Below are 14,182 nucleotides of genomic sequence, written 5' to 3'. Positions count from 1 at the left end.
TGAGGAGGAATCTTCTTTATAACCTACATGTCAGGCAATGATCATCAAACCTTTGCTTTCATATATCAAATAAAGGGAAATTCATTACAAAATGATATGACTTCTATTACCACTTTGGGCAGATGGGTGGCACATAGCCAGAGGCAAGTCATTTAACCCTGTTTGCCTCAGTTTTCTCATCTGTAAAATGAGCTGCAGAAGGAAATGGTCAACCACTCCATAATCTTTGCCAAGAAAACCCCAAATGGGGTCACAGAGAGTCAGACATGACTGGTAAATTACTAACAAAACCTTGTTAGGAAATTTTTTCCTTACACTTATCTAGTTTTTGTTTTTCTGAAACTTTTACCCCCCCCCCATTTAAAATTTTAGTTCTACCCTCTGGAATCCAACAGAGAAAAGCTTACTAACTCTTATTCCACTTGGCAATCCTCCAGAGACTTAAAGACAGAAATCATGACCTCTCTGAGTCTTTTCTTCTCCCGAGAAGAGAATCCTGTTTTTTCAACCCACTTTCATATGGAATGATCCCAAGAACGTTCAACATCTTGGTCATCCTCCATCCTCCATAATTCTGGTTTGCCAATCTCCTTCCTAGAATGTGGGCACCAAGAACTGATCAAAATATTCCAAGTATGGTCTAGACAGGGAGCTGTCACCTCATAATTCTAGACCGAGTATCTCTTCCTGCAACCTAAGATCATTATCATAATCATCTTTTCAACTACCATGTCACTGGGATCATAGGATATAGAACTGGAAAAGCCATTAGAGATAACCTGGCCCAAGTGCCTCATTTTCCATGTTGAGCTCACAAGCCACAAAAATTATCATATCTTTTTCACAGATTATTGTTAAACTAGGCCTTCCCCTTCCAGTACTAGTCCACTTGATTTTGGGGGAACTAAATGTATTACTTTACATTTATCCCTATTAAGTTTTATATTATTGGATTAAATTAATTATCATATCCTATAAATATAAATATATATATTTGGCTCATGATTCATTTCATGTGTTAGCCAGCCCTTTGTGCTTTTAGAATCTGCAGCATTTCTTTGCCTACCATTTATATGTTTTCTAAGTGAATGATTAAAAAAAATACAAGAAACAAATGTTGAACAGAAAATGGCCAAGGAGAGACCCTTGTGGTACTACATTTAAGATGGACTTGTCATCAGTTTGACATCAATCTGTCAGCCCTTGGGTTTGGTCCTTCCTCCACTTCTAAATCTGTACCCCAAGTTCATAAAATCTGATAAGTAGAAGGCACCTCAGAGACCCTCAAATTCAACAAGAATCCCATTTACAATATTCCCGAGACAACTCATCTAGACTTTGCTTGAAAATTTCCAATGAAGAAGAATCTACCACCATAGGGAAGCAGGGAGATGTGGGGTTTTTAGGTAGGATAATAATAATGATGATAGTAATGATAGCTGTTAATTATATCATATTTTAAAGTCTTTATGGGAGAACATGTCTATTCATGGGAACATACAAGTAAGAACTCTACATCAAGGGTTCTTTGCCTGGAATCCACCGACCTTTCTAGGGTTTATACATTTGGATAGAAAAAAAGACATCTTTATTGGCACTGATCTCTAGCTGAAATTTAGCATTCCCTTCAGTTATTTAAAAACTTCCTGAGGAGGGACCTACAGGCTTCTCCAGATGGCCAAAGAGGTCCATGACCCAAAAAAAGGCTAAGAACCCCTAGTCTACAGAGCTTGCAGAAACTAGACTGCACTGTCCTGGTACATCTTCCTCTTTCCCTCTGAGAATTTTGTTTGTTTGTTTGTTTCTGTATGCTGATCCCTTGTAAGAGGAATCCAGGAGTCAAAATGGTATATCCATGTTCCCCCTGGTGTCTAATATAGGTTCATAGGCAGACCACATGTAGCTCTGGGTACAGGGCAAAGAGGAAATAAAAGGAAATCTATGTCATACTAAAATGCCCCTCAGATTCATTCTGGGGCCATTAAATAGAGCTCAATTCTTCTAGTCTTAAAAAGGATGCCTAGTGATAATCAACAGAATGTGGCAAATATATCAGCCCTAATAGAAGCCATCTCCCAGTCTCTTTATCACCTTAGACTAGGTGATAAATAGATGACACAAGTGATTATAGTAGCTGTAAACTCCCTATATGGCAGTTCTATAGTAATGGTCCCTAGAGTTAATTATGGTGGCTCCTATGCCTCTCCCCCAAAACTCTGGTGACCCAAATAGTTTCACAGTCAGTTTTAAAGGGACAGAGAAAAAATAAATTGGTTTTCTTGCCCAGTATTATATGGCCATTAAAACCCAACCCTGTACTGTTGTTGCCCCTGATCATACAATATATTTATTGCTGTCCCATTGGGTGATGGAAGATGTTGAAGTTGAGATCTCTATCCAAGAAATTTGAGTGAAGTCTGTGATGAAATATGAAAGGGTATAGTACCCTGGGTAAACACAAGGTTGTATCTCTCCCTAACTTCCCCTCAAGTTGCCTATGATCAAATAATAAGGCACACCGTCTCCTGAGCAGCATTCATTTGAGCACTTTGTCCCCCAAGTCTCTTGCTATGAATGAACCCAAAGACCTCACACTCTGTGCTCTGTCTAATATCGAGGGACTCTCCTTGAGTAATGGCACCTTTCCATGATCATCTCCCATCTCTAACCCTGGCAGTAAACTCCATTGATAAGGATCCTTTAAAAAGCATTAGCTCTGTCTCAGGAGTTACTCCTAGGTATTTCACCATTTCTGTAGACTTCCACTAACATTTTCCTGGGTAGGAAGGGAGAGTTATTAGATACTTTTGCACCAAGGAGGAATTCTTCTTATACCTGCAAGGAAAAGTTTAGTCAAAGATCTAAACAGTATCTCTTATAGATATATAGCCCTTTGCTAGGGAACTATCCACATTTTAAAAAACGAGAGCCTTGTGATTTGGGGGTACTTGCAGAAAAGACAGATGCAACAACATTAATAGTGAGCTCAAGGCAGACTACTAAACCATTAATTGAATGTATGAAGTGATTTTTTAAATGCCAAATAATTTATTTCTTCATATCATGAGGGAAGAGCTGCAGGGATGTTCACCAATTGTCTGTGATCTTTGTTCAAGGATCCGAAAAAAAAATGTCAGTTTATTTGGGAGCAAGAGGACACAATCCTATTGAAGTTTTTCAGTTTAATTGACAATTGCAAGGGTCAATTAGCAAAACATTTGGGACCCAAAGTTTTAGAAGGGCTAACGATTCAGAGAATTTAGTGTAGTGACAGATTGGAGGAGCAGAGGAGTTAGAATCTTGTAAAAGAGTCCAAAATGCAGGCAGAAGAGCAAGAGAGCCCCGCGTCGATGTATCTGGGAGCCATCCAGTCTTCAGGATGTACTGAGATGACCCATGACTGTTTTAGATATGGTGACCCGACTCACCTGACTTAGCACTTCAAGATGTCCAAGCTCATGTCCTTACTGGCACATCCACATCTACAGAAGAAATGGTAGAACATAGCATTAGGTCCACCTATACGGGGCAAGAGAACAGAGAGGGAATGCATTCTACCACCTCTGAAGGTCAGAGCTTGAGAGAGAGAGAGAGAGAGAGAGAGAGAGAGAGAGAGAGAGAGAGAGAGAGAGAGAGAGAGAGAGAGAGGAGAGAGAGAGAGAGAGAGAGACAGAGAGAGAGAGAGAGAGAGAGAGAGAGAGAGAGAGAGAGACAGAGAGACTATTAGTCAGATGCTTCCATCCCAACTCCATCTGTATCTTGCATTCTGATCTGTCACTGACCCCCTGGCATGAGACTTCTCAGAACTGGTTTTCCATTCTCTTCTGAAATCCACTTTTTTTGGGCTCTCTGAAGAATCCCTGGTTATAAACACAGCTTAGCCTTTTGGTTGATGCTTGCTTGGATAATGGCTTAAACCCCATTTGTCTTCACTAGGTAGGGATTGCTCCTTCTGGTCCCACGTGTTTGACAATCATTTTCCATCTTTCCCCTGGGTGGAATATAGTACAAAGTCAACATGAAAAGGAGAAAGCATGCCAATAGCAAGCAAATCAACTGGAGAGCAAAGAAAGGAGTAGGACTTCTCATAGTATGGTCGAGTCCACTCTAGTTGGAAGGAAACTTAAAGTGATAAGGAAATTCCATTCTTATTCTTTCCCTCTTGTTAAACAAGATGCTTTAGGGTATCATGGACAGGCCAGTTGGACAAGGTGAAGTTTCACTAGATTCTGGTATACCAAGGAGGGGGATATATAGCTTTTCTACCTGAAGATGACAGTGTCAGAAGATAAACATTTTAGTGGGATGTATTAAACAATGTATTAGTGTTTTCCCATAGCTATGCCAACTCTGAAGTTTTATCTGTTTGGGGTCTTTTTTGGGGAAATCATATAAAATCATTCTACTTATCTGGAAGTCAGAATAGTAAAAGATCAATATTTCTTAAAGTATTCATTATGAAAGTGTTTGGGAGTAGTCTGAATTTCTGTGATTACAACAAAAAACAACATAATCAATATTTCTATAAAGCTGAAAGATGGCAAAGAGTTTTATATATTATCTCATTTTAAATATTAAATAGATCCTAGATGCATAGATTTGAGAGCTCAAAGGAACATCAGAAGCCATCTAATTCAACTGCCTCTTTTTAAAAGACATTGAAACTGCTACCTGATGAAGTAGTTTCCTTTAGGCATGAGCCCTTAGCCAGATGTAGAGGCACCCTTGGGACTGGCATCAGAATTGGTAGCCATAATTACTCAGGGGCCAAGATATCTCCATTATCCTTAGACTTATGTAGTACTCCCCTTTCTGGATGGTTGTACTCTCAATTCACAAAATAAACTGGGTTCCCTAGAAGACAACTATTCTAAATTCAAAGAATTCTATGGGTCCACAGTCCTAAAATATAGCATTCATTGATTGCTTTACCTTCAATAATCATCCAGTCTACACGACTAGCTCAAAGAAAAGAAATATTTTCTGGGTCGTTAGGTGGCATAATGGATAGATCAAATCTGGCCTCAGACACTTACTAGCTGTGTGTCCCTGGGCAAGTCATTTTGTTCTCTTTGCCTCAGTTTCCTCATCTATAAAATGGGCTGGAGAAGAAAATGGCAAACCTTTTCCAGTATCTTTGCCAAGAAAACCCCAAATGGAGTCACAGAGTCATGACTAATGACTGAACAACAAAGGCATTTTCTAAAAGGGCACAGAATGGAATTTCTACCTACCTAAATACCTACAAAATATATTCTCAATAAGCCTGTGACACACTCGCCTATAAATGAACTGAACAGAGTCAATGGCAAGAGAGGACACACACAATATATACTAGTAGAAAAGCATATATAAAAGGAATGCAAATGTCTAGCCTGATGCTCCTCTCCTGCTTGGCTGTAGACACTCCTCCCTCAGCTTTGGGCTCAGCAGCATCCTAGTCTAGGGCGGCGGTATTGTACATTTTGGGGAAGAACCGGAGCCCACACACACCTAAGACCAAAAAGATTCTCAGGCTGATGAGACCCCAGCTCCAGTCACTGAACCCTCAACTTCTTTCTCTAACAGCTCAAAGTGGCTGGAACTGGACCCTTCAGCATGCTCCGATTCAGAGCCCTAACTTCTCTACAGAAGGTCAGGCAACAACGTCCTAGAATTCTTCTTTCAGGCTATGTGCAAATCGCCATTATAGATGGGATTGGGGGAAGAGAGGAATCTCTTCCCCTGATTTGCTACACTTCAAAAGAGGCATCAAGAGACTCTCTCAGGAGCTGTGTCTTTCCTCTGTGTCAGGCTGTCTTCTTAATTACCAGAGCTCCATGTCTTAGAGCTGGCTGGTTTCTTTTTGATATAGAATGGGATCTCCTCTCCACTTCCACCCATCGGAGGAGTGGATTGTTCTCTCAGACCATCACCAGGAGTTTCCATTTGCTAAACTCAACTGGCCTGTGTGCATGCTTCCATACCTATCATGGGCATCTAGCCTTGCCTTCTGAAGTATCATCTCCTAAAGATCTGCTCCCACTAACCTAAAAGTTTTGTATAGGGGGTCATAGAAATCATTTGTTCCAGGTCCTGGAATTCCCTAGCTACATTGCTATTCTTGCTATCTTGGTATCTGGTTGTACTTTTCCACATAATACTAGGTAACCACGTTCCAATTTGAATATTTCTATGCAGATTTTTCTTTTTTTCCTATTTTATTTTTAGGATTAAAACTCATAGAACTCAGGGCTAGAAATGGAATCATTAAGTCAGATTTATGATTCATTATATTTGCCACATTGCTATCCTAAGTGTTTGCACATATTTCAGTTCCATGAACAATGTAGTAGAGTTTTCCCATGGCTATGCCAACTCTGAAGTTTTATCTCTTTTGGGGAAATCATATAAAAATGACTGGTTAAAAAGTGGAAATTATAAATAATAATAATAATAACAGGTATGTTTTTAAATGGTATTTCTAAATTATTCCATATCAAAATCAATGGGATGCTGTGTGGCTCTGGGCAAGTCACTTAACCCCAATTGCCTAGCTCTTACCACTCTTCTGCCTTGGAACCAATACTTTTTTAAGTTTTAAAAAAAGTTTTAAAAAATCTGCAGGATGCATCCATATTGGTACACAGAAGTAAATTGATAGAGCTATATACTTTTGAAAATAGCAAGAAGAGAAGGTAATTGAGCAATTGAGTCTGCAACTAAAAAATTTCAAATAGCAACCAAACAATACAACAGAAAACAGAAAAGGAAAAATAACAAAGATTAAAGCAGAGATCAATACAAATGAAAATATCAGGAAACAATCAAAATGATCAATAAAGCTGATATGTTTTTTTTTAAACCAATACAATGATAAACATGAACAAATCTAAAAAAGAGGAGAGAAAAACTAAATCACCAAAATTGGAAATGAGAAGGAAGAGATCATAATAAGGGCAAAAGACATCAAGAAAATTTCCCAGAGATGACTATATACAGGTCTATGTGAATATTACCTAGAAAAGGTGGATGATCATCTACAAAAATACATAATACCAAAATTAACGAGACCAGAAGCTGATACCTGAAATAACCTAATATCTGAAAGAAAATTCAGATAGGACTTTAAAGAGTTACCCTTGGGCTTCTATTCATGTTGAAATACCTGGAAGTAAAAATAAAGTTTATATTTTAAAAAACACAAGGGAGGTGGTAGAATCACAACTTAATTTTCTTTAAACTCAGAAAAATTGGATAACTGTGTGGAGAAAAATGGATTTGGATCTATGCCTCATACCATACACCACAAAAACTCTAAATGGATTAGTGGCTTAGATATTTTTTAATATAAAAGACTAGAGGAAAAAGGAATATAACTTCACATTTATCAAACAAATAGAAGAAATTATTCAAGCTAAAATTAATGTATTTATTTTTAGATAAAAGTATTTTCATATAATGAAAAATAGCATCTCTAAAATTAAAAGAAAAGCACTAGAGTAGGAAAAATATTCGCAGTAAATATGCTGGTAAAAGGCCTAATCTTCAGAATATATGAGGAACTAATACATATCAATTACAATAATACTTTCCAATTAAGCAAAGGACATAAACAATTAAAAAACTATATTGGCTGTTAAACAGCCATATAAAAAGAATGTAAAATTCCCTAATCAAGGCAAAATTTAGATGCCACCTTATACCTACTAGAATGGCAAATATAGCCCCACAAAGAAATAAAATGTCAATGTTAGCTACAGGAAAATTCCAGTACCTTGTATATGGAACTGAAATCAAATACAAACACTTAGGCTAGCAATGTGGCAATATACAATGAATCATAAACCTGACCTAATGATTCCATTTCTAGGATTTTATCCAGCCCTAAGTTCTATGAGTTTTGATCCTAAAATATAATAGAAAAAAAAAAAGAAAAATCTGTACAGAAATATTCAAATTGGAATGTGATACTTGGCATTATGTGATACTAGGTTGCAATGGATACCAGCCTACCAAGAATAGAAATGTAGCTAGGAGATTCCAGGACCTGGAGCAAATTCCATCAAATTAGAAAGGCTGTGGAGAAGAGACACTGAGTTGAGTCAGGCTGGAGATAGGAGGGGTCTTGGGAGCCGAGAAGGCTAAAGAACTTGGAGAGGGAAGGGACTGGAGTAGAGGGAAATAAGACTGCACCAGATGGTGGTGGTTGGTGGTAGTTCTTATCCTTCCTACTCAAAGAGGAACAAAATGACATCACTTGTGATGTCTTTTGCCTGGTGCATAATTAGATTTAAGTGAGGCAGATTTCACAATGGATGTCATCAGCTTCACTCTTTCTTCCAGACTCACTGAATGAAGTCTGGTGTCGAGACAAAAATCAAGACAACCGGACTGTACCAGATAATGAACTTATCAGGGAGGAGAGACAGTGAAGGCCCTAATCTGGAAAGAATGGAATGAATGTTGAAGGAGAAGAGATTCTAGCTAAAGGAAGGTGGCAGAGGGAGATTCTGAAAATGGAAGCTAGGACCAGAGAGAATGCCAATTTCCCCCCTTGACTATGTGTGTCAGGGGTATGAGGGTGGCTCTGTTTGGAAAGGGAGACAAGAGATGATGTGACTTCATTTAAGTGAGAACCAAAGAATAGAAGGAATGTGAGAAAAAGAGACATGGGACAAAGGAGAATATAGGAACAATAGTGGAGGTTCCTTTGTAGGATAGGAACTGTGGAGGGCTAGTAGGGATAAGAGTGTGTATGGGAAACGTAGAAAGGGAATGGGGTTTCAAAGTGGGGGGGGGGAAGTGGACCCTAAGGGCAGCCCTAGTTCCCTCACCTCCCTTCAGCAAATCTGCTCTCTCACTCTTTTTCATATTATTTCCCCCCATAAAATCCCAAGATCAGGCCATTAGAACAGCATGAGGCAGAAATAAGAGGGGACTTCAGTGGCACCTGCCTCAATGTTGGCACATGAAAAAAAAAAACACCTGGTTGCTCCATCTTCATTGTGGCCCAACCAGGGAAAGCCATGCATGTTTTCTACCATTATTTCCACTCTGCCTTCATTCCAAGCTGGGATAGATTTTGTAATAGATCTTTTGTTTTATATATATATATATATATATATGTATATATATATACATATATATATAATGTAATATATATTACATATATACATATACATACATAATATGTAATATATATATAAATAGATTTTGTAATAGATCCACCCCCTCCCCCTGAGGTTACAGGACCATTTTTCTTACAATAAATTATTTCTCATTAATCCATCTGATTTCATGTTCAAAGTTTCCTTCTCTATATCAAAGACTATCCTCTCATATTCAAGTGATGCAGTCCTTTTAAAAGAAGATAGCCAAACTGGAAATGCTTCCAGCATAACTAGGGTTATGAGGGTTAGGAGCTACAGTTTATTATGTAGTTTCGGAGAAGAAATTTGGAGTTCAGTTGTTTCTCAAAACAGAACTGGTCCATCTGGCCTCAGATGCTTCCTAGCTATGAGACCCTAGGCAAGTCACTTAACCCCATTGCGTAATCCTTGCCACTCTTCTGCCTTGGAACCAACGCATAGTATTGATTCTAAGAGAGAAGATAAGTGAGAGAGAGAGACTGAGAGAGAGAGAGAGAGACAGATACAGAGACAGAGACAGAGACAGAGAGAGACAGAGAGAGACAGAGAGACAGAGACAGACAGAGAGACAGAGAATTAAAAAAAAAAACATTTTAAATACAAAGAGAAAACAAAAAGTTTAGAAGAGCCCACAGAGTAATATTGCTACTACCACATTGATGTATACTTAATTTTTTTAAACTATGTACAGAAGTTCAAGTTTTCATAGATAATCCTTTTTTCTTAGTTTATGGAAACGTTAATGTTTGTGGATGATTAAGTTCATAATAAAAGAGAATTTTTAAAACAGTATATACCACCCACATAATAATAGTCACCACTGATAGAGCACTTTAAGGTTTATAAATTGCTCTACAGAGCCAAGAGTCACACAGCTACTAAGTGGGGCAAGATGCAAACTCAAGTTCTCCCCAACTCCGAGCCCCACTGGGTTTGCCACCGTACCAACCTGGCTAAACCTTAATTCGCGTTGTTCAATAGAAAGTGCTTGCTCAGAGCCCGCGACGGTTCCAAGACCCTGCCTCCCGCTTGCAGGATAACTGGGCATTGCGTTTTTCCGTAGCCGCATTTCTTAGAATGAAATGGAGGGCATCCAGTGCCTGAGGCTTCCCGTAGTCCAAGCCCAGACTTCCAAATGCCCTAAATCAGGAGGGGTTGTGGCCGCGCTCATCTATCGGTGCAGCTCAGCCAGGAGGGACTCGGGCAGAAACATCCTACCACCGTTCTCATATGCCAGTGCAGCATGGCAATAGGAATGCATGCGAGACACCATAAAAAGCGGAAGCAAGGGAAACAGGTTGAGTTATACAGTCATCTCAAGGACAATCCCTGGAGCCCCTCTTCTGATCTCGCACTCACCTGCCCAACTTTTATCTCTCCTTTTGCCCCTGACGTCCCAATTGATCTCAATGTCTAGCATATCAGCTCTCTTAAAACAGGAGTCTGAACTCTTTCTTGGTGTTGTCAACCCCTGTGACAGTCTAATGAATCCCGGGGATCCCATCTCAGAATAAAGTCTTTAAATGCATAAAACAAAACTCAAAGTTACAAAGGAGCTCAATTATTTGAAATGGTTTTCAAAAATATATTTTTTTAAGTTCACCATCCCCAAGTTAAGAACGTTGGGTTCCCAACCCAGGTTGGCCCGTCAGTTTACTCCCATTTGAATTCCAATTCAAATCTTGTATTTTTTTCCTCAGAGGAATTGTCCCTTTCAAACCTCCCCCTTTATTATTGGTTTGACTTCACCCCTACATAGAAGACGAAACACTGGCTGATTCTATTAAAAGATTCCCTCCAGCCAACCACAACGGCAGAGGCTGGCCTCTGAAGAACTGGCTTTATGGGCAGCTGGGTGGCTCAAGGGAGGTGGAAGGTTCCCTTCCCATTCCATCCATCCTTACTCTGATAATTCGATTTATATCTGACCTCTGAGATGGAAATATTAGGTCCCTATCTGTTGTGGATTCCAGCTAAATATAAACTCAGGAATCTCTGTAAATGTCATTGAGTCATTTCTGGGAAGAACCTCAGAAGGCCCCCATCATTTATCAGGTCAAAGCCCTGTGGGAGTTCTTGAAAAAAAAATTCAAAAGAAATATTTCATCTAGCCCATTGCCCACCTCACCTGAGCCCTGGTGTAAGGATTATTTGCAGCTGATAAGCATTTAAATGTCTATTAGATACCAGGCACTGCGCTGAAGCCACATAAATACAAAGACAAAAAGGAGATAGTCCCTGCCCTCAAGGAGCTTCCATTCAATGAGGAGAGAACATACAAATTTGTAATAATACAAGGCAATTTACATGGGAAGGAACTAGAAAATGGAAAGGTCTGGAAGGTTTTATGTAGTTTTTAAGCTGAATTTTGAAAGAAACAAAAGATCCTAAAGGAATTTTGGTCATAGAGTAAGGCATAAACTGGAATCTATCAGAGTGGGTGATATGATCAGATTTGCCCTGAAGAAAAATAATTTTGGTGACAGTTTGAAGGATGGATTGGAATAGAGACTTGAGGCAAGGAGATCTATTAGGAAGGAGGTTCTAACAATAATCCAGGTGAGAAGTGTTGAGGGTCTAAACTAAGGGGTGACCATGTGAACAGAGAAGGACATCAACCAGAGAGAGATGTTGTGAAGGTAAAAGTGATGAGGTTTTGGCAACTGAGTGAATGTGTAGAATAAAGGAGAATAAGGAGACAAAAATGACATCAAAGTTGCCAACCAGGTCGACTAGGAGGATAGTAGTAATGGAAATAGCCCTAAAAGACATACCAAACCCACAACTGTACTGGTGTGGCTGAGCCAGGGGGCAGATCCAGTCCATGACTATACCAACACCATGACCTCAAGTCAAAATTGAGGACAGAATGACATATTCACCATAAAAAGAGCCAAAGGGGTCTAGTTGATTCAGACAAGTAATCAGGTCATTGATGCTCTTAATATAATTACCAATTACCAATATCTCTGAACTCATTGTCCTATTCACCCAGAATTTCATTTCCAAAGAGAAACTCAGGTTACTGACTTGACTAAGTTTTTCCCTCTCTTGTATTCAAATTCAGAACTTGCTCCTCTTTTCTCAGAATGAAGTTCTTGCTCTAACACCAGAGATTTGCCCATCTCTGACACATTTTTGACCCTGCAGGGGATATGCTACCTAAACGTATACCTTGCAGTCATAAATAGCGGATAGATGGTCCTACCAGGATAGAATCAGCATTTCAGAAAAGATCCCTGGCAAGACAGTGGTATACACAATGGCAGGGGAAGCCAAATGTTGAGATGCTTTCAGCTTAAAGCAAAGAGGCTAGATCTAGTTAGACCACATACACTTACCCACATAAAGATTCTCTTGGCACTTGATGCATATGATTTGGAGCCCTTAACCATCACTTTGGTTCTAAATCCAATAATGCATAAAACAGGATTCACTTTGATCCTAGAAAATTCACAAGTATTCTTTATCTTTGATCTGGAACTAATATGTCTTCTTGAATTCCCCAAATACCTGTGGGAATGATGAGCTCTCACCTGCATCCCGTCTCAGGAATAATAGGTGTAGCATATTCTAGATTGTAAATGACGCAAAGGGTACTGACATTCTATGAGAGCATGGAAAGATGAGGTCCCAAGGATCAGATGGGCTGGAAGACATGTATCCACCTACGACTCCATTAGTTATATGTTTTCCATTAAAAAAAGAAAGGAGATGGGGAAAGAGAGTGGGAAAAAAAGAAGAGAGAAGGAGAGATGGGGGAGGGAGAAAAGGAGGAGGTGAAGGAGAGATAAAGAGACAGAGACAGGCAGAGAGAAAGGCAGAGACAGAGAGAGGGAAGGAGAGAAAGAGAGAGGAAAGGAAAGGAGAAAGGGAGGAAGAGAGAGGAAACAGAAGAGAGGAGAAAGGAGGAGAGAGAGAAAGACAGATGGAGAGAGAACAAGTCAGAGAGAAAAGGAGAGGAGAAAGGGAGGAGGGAGGGAGAGAGTGAAAGAGAGAGACAGAGGAGGAGAGAGGAGAGAGAAAGAAGAGGAGAGAATAAAGGACAGAGAGAGACAGAGAAGAGGAGAGGAGAAAAGGAGGGAGAGAGAGAGAAAAGAAGGAAAGAAAGAATATAGGAGAGAAGGAGAGGGAAAGGGAGAGAGGGAAGGAGGAAGAGAGGGGAGGAGAGAGAGAGGGAGAGAGAGGGGGGGAGAAAGATGGGGGGAGGGAGAGAGAGAGAGACTTTGAGGTTGCTTCTGGTTTGCTTTTTGAGATTGTTCTCTGACATAGCACATCAAATTAAGTCTACAAGAGCAAAAAGGAATTGGATCATTTCCTTATGTGGCCCATGGACTGGAATTTTAGATTTAAACAGCTCAAACTCCCCAAGATACATTCATAAGAATACCATTAATTTTCATGGGAATGACCCACAGCAGACATAGAAATAAGATTTTTGCCTACAATTAGAATGTTAAGGGGACTTTTATTTGTCAAAAGGTCGCTTCCAGCTCTATCATTCTAGATATCAGAAAGTTAAGGTCATTCTTCAGGGTCTTTGAAAACTGTTGTTCTCTGGCATGTAAGAGGAATTAGAGTAAAAAAAAGTTAAATTAGCATAGCCTTCTGCCTTTGATTTCACTTAGGACTTTGTTTTCCAACTGTCTAATGTAGTGATGGCAAACCTTTTAAAGACCTTAGAGACTGAGTGCCCAAACTGCAACCTTCATCTGCATGTGAGCCCCCCACCCCCACCTTACCACAGACAAAGGAGGGAAGAAGCACTCCCATTGGGCTGCAGGGCAGAGGAGAGGGTGAAGTATGGAATGTCCCAGGCGTGCATGGAAAGTGGGAGGGAAGCAGCCCCCTCTGGCACACTCTGGGTACGTGTGCCTTAGGTTTACCAACACAGGTCTAGTGGATCTACCAGAAAAATTGTATACTGTGGTTATCTGTATGCCATGTATTGTGTTTATCTGTATGTGTTTCTCATTCTCCTGCTAACCTGTAAGCCTCATGAATGGAAAAGTAAGGTATTTATTAAAAACTTATAGTCTTTTGAGTTTAGA

This window comes from Monodelphis domestica, chromosome 1 (assembly GCF_027887165.1).
Source record: "Monodelphis domestica isolate mMonDom1 chromosome 1, mMonDom1.pri, whole genome shotgun sequence".
In the NCBI taxonomy this organism is placed as follows: Eukaryota; Metazoa; Chordata; class Mammalia; order Didelphimorphia; family Didelphidae; genus Monodelphis; species Monodelphis domestica.
Note: the sequence above shows the minus strand (reverse complement) of the source record.